Source organism: Egretta garzetta, unplaced genomic scaffold (genome assembly GCF_000687185.1).
Source record: "Egretta garzetta isolate BGI_Z169 unplaced genomic scaffold, ASM68718v1 scaffold125, whole genome shotgun sequence".
Lineage (NCBI taxonomy): Eukaryota > Metazoa > Chordata > Aves > Pelecaniformes > Ardeidae > Egretta > Egretta garzetta.
In genome coordinates, this window is record NW_009259877.1 from 2,600,621 (window position 1) to 2,604,136 (window position 3,516).

Here is a 3,516-nt window from a genome sequence, read left to right on the forward strand (position 1 = left end):
GGTTGCCCAGAGAGGTAGTGGAGGCCCCATCCCTGGAAACATTCAAGGCCAGGTTGGACGGGGCTCTGAGCAACTCTAGGGCTCCCTTCCAATCCAAAACATTCTGTGATTCTATGATTCTATGATTCTATGATTCTATGATTCTATGATCAATAACAATGGAAGAGGAAGACCCATCTACTGTATCAGCAAAACATCCATTTGACACTTTTTAATAAAAATGAGACTGTGTTATTTGCTTAATAATGTATTTGCTCTTTTCTTGAAAGAGTTAAAATCAGTAAAGCAATACACACATACACTTTCATATATGCAAATAGCTGAGAGTATATCCAGACTACAAGTCAGCATAAAAACATTTCATCTTCAGCTTTCTCCTAAGTACCCTTAAATGCCTCACATAAAAATGCATGAAGCATAAGTCAGTTAAGGCAATGCTCCCTGGACATTTTCATAAAATGAAAGCGGAATCTATAACTCATCTCCTCTGAATTATTCTTTCACCACTTTTTTCTGTTCTCCAGTTTTTTGTTTTGTTTTGTTTTGTTTTGTTTTCTAACCTGGGTTCCTGATCAGCTTCTCTAGTGAGAACTGCAAACAGATGTGGTTAAGTCAAGGTTGGAGCCCTGGGAAGGTAATTGTGCTATAACTTGTTTCTTCTTCAGTGCTGAAGACATGGGTAGGGTGTTTGTGAAATAAAGACTGGAAAAAACAGACTGACAGTATGGTAGTACGACTCCACACTAAAGAATGATGCAGACAGCAGCTGCTCCAGGGGATAGTCTTGAAGAGCATGGACTTGAATGTCCTTTGTTTTGCTCCTCAGCAAGCCAAGTACACTTAAAAGTTCCTGGTGGAGGCAAATTTTTTTTGCCATTCTAGCCTTGGAAATGTATCATGACTAGTTTTCACCACTATAAGATTACTTTAAAAAGTATTAAGTATTGGAGAAAAAGATGCGGGTTTTTTGAATGCTCTGGAAATCTAAATGACAAATTTCAGAAGCTTTTGTGGATCAGTCAGTGGTTTGAAGGAACTGTTAGTTTTGCCTTTGGGTCAATTGTTCAGAATCCCAGAAGAGCACGTCCTTGCACCATCAGTCTCAGACCATCGATCTACCACAAGGGATGCCTGTGGCAGTTCCAGTGCAAGGAGTTCCCATTCTCATGTCAGCCCTTGGCTCCTTGTTGTTCGTCCCGGAGCACCACTTCTCAGTCATTCTGACACCAGTATCTGTGGGATGAAGTAACTGATCCACATAAAAAAAAAGAAAAGCTTTTTGAAAGAGAGGTGGATGTGGAAAATTTCTTTTAAAAATGTATCAGCCCCTGCCTGCTTCCCAGGTTGAACTCAGAAGCAGTTGCTTTGGCACAACTGGGAGGTGTCACACAATAGTGTGGGAGTGAGAAGCCAAGCAGTGGGCACTGTGACAAAATATTGCCACTGAAAGATTCAAATGGTGAAACTGTGATTCCCATTCATCACCTGTAGCTCCTTGAAAACAAATGTGTTTGGGCTCTGGGATTTCCCCAAAAGCTATGTAAATGATGTATCTTATGGAAGTTTTTAGTCAAGTGTGGCTAAAACTTTAAAGTCCCTTAAATCACAGGAATTTAGCCTAGAAAGTTTACTTGATCTGCCCAGACCATCTATGGAGATTTAAGTTCCGTAAACCATAGCTAGACTTTTTGGAGCTTATGATTCCTATGGTCCCCATCAATGAAAATTTCAGACTTTCTAAAGAGCAGCTGCTAGGAGTTAGGAGATTTTGAGCTTCGCTGTGTCTTTTGAGTTGTCTGAAGGGGTTGCATCTGTGCTAGTCAATTGAAGGTTTTGTAAACTTTGCTGAACATCACTGTAAAACTTCTTAGCTCTTCAAGAGAAAAAGAAACTGTCTTATCAGTGAAATTTAAAAGCATTCAGGAATTGAAGGTATGTATGCTGACTTTCAAAGAGTAGGTCTTTGATACCCCTTGAAAGGATGTAAACAGCATGGCCACAGACAGGTTGCCATTGATGATTTGTGGTATGTACCTATATAAAATACAAGAAATAACATTCTGTATTGGGCAAACAAATATGACACTAACAAAAATTATTAATCTTCATTAGTTAGTTACAACAAAGGCACTAGGTCTAAAGCCTTCAAGATTTTTAGAATGTTATCTAGCTTATTTTTTACTAATAAGACACTTTATTATGCAGACATCTAACCCCAAATTCTGGATCTCTACAGAAGTAATCCTCTTAAAGGAAATGCCTGATTTATCTTCACCTTCACAACAGGGGAATAAATGTTTGTGTGAACCTCCAGAGTAAAATCCTAGTCACCTAAGTTCTTAACTTCTGTAAAAAGTTCCTCTGTAGTTTACAACTTAGGCCATGCCCTTGGTTCCCTTTTAAGCAAAATTAATTTACGCTCTGCCTAGATGCAAATTTTTTGGAACTTTAAGACCAAGTAGAGCTAGAGCATGTGGCAGGTACTACAAAAATAAACAGTATCTTGATTTCTGCAATTTTAAGATAAACGTAGGGAATGGTGTTACTCTTAGTTTGACTTATACTGTTTTTTTAAGATAAGGTAGAATAAATTGCATTCTGGCATTCCCATGTTTGTCTTTAAAGAGAGCAAGACAGTGAGTTTAATTTTTTAAACAGATAAAACTGAGAGCCATAGTCAATCCCAGCCAGCTAATTAACAGACATTTCAACTTGGTTGTCTGAAAAGAACCAACATCTAGACAACGTGACTACTGGTAACAACTTCTAAATAGGTCCATTGTGAGATGGAAATTATAGTCTATACAAATAATAAAAGGATTTTGTATGGAGTCAATCAGAAATATTTTCTGTACAGCATTGAATTTAGTATTTCAGTGATGACAAAATAATGTCTTAGATAGTTTATTACCAACCAGTAATGTATACAGTAAATAAAAACTCAAAGCTTCTGTAAGCTGTCCTTCAGTATTCTTAAGCATGTAAGAGATGCTATTTGTATGTTAAGAATAAGAGGGCACTGCAAAGTAACTCACCTGAAGTAGTAACTCATCTTCTTACAAAGGACAACCCTTCTTGATTAACTAGACTTGGTTAACTCACTTTTCAAAAGAGGAAGAGTAGAGTTAATAATCCACAGGTTGAATGGCATGATGCTCATGTTGTCAATCTAGATAGATTACCTTAGCAAATGTCCTGGTTTCAGCTGAGATAGAGTTAATTTTCTTCCTAGTAGCTAGCATAGTGCTGTGTTTTGGATTTAGTACCAGAAGAATGTTGATAACACACTGATGTTTTTAGTTGTTGCCAAGTAGTGCTCAGACTACTCAAGGACTTCTTCAGCTTCTCCTGCTCGCCCAGGTGCATAACCAGCTGGGAGTACAGCACAGCTAGGACGGCTAACCCAAACTGACCAAAGAGCTATTCCATACCATATAACGTCATGCTCGGAGGGGGTTAGTCGGTCAGTTGGTTGTGGGCAGAGTGATTGCAGCTCAGGCTGTGTGATCGCGGCTC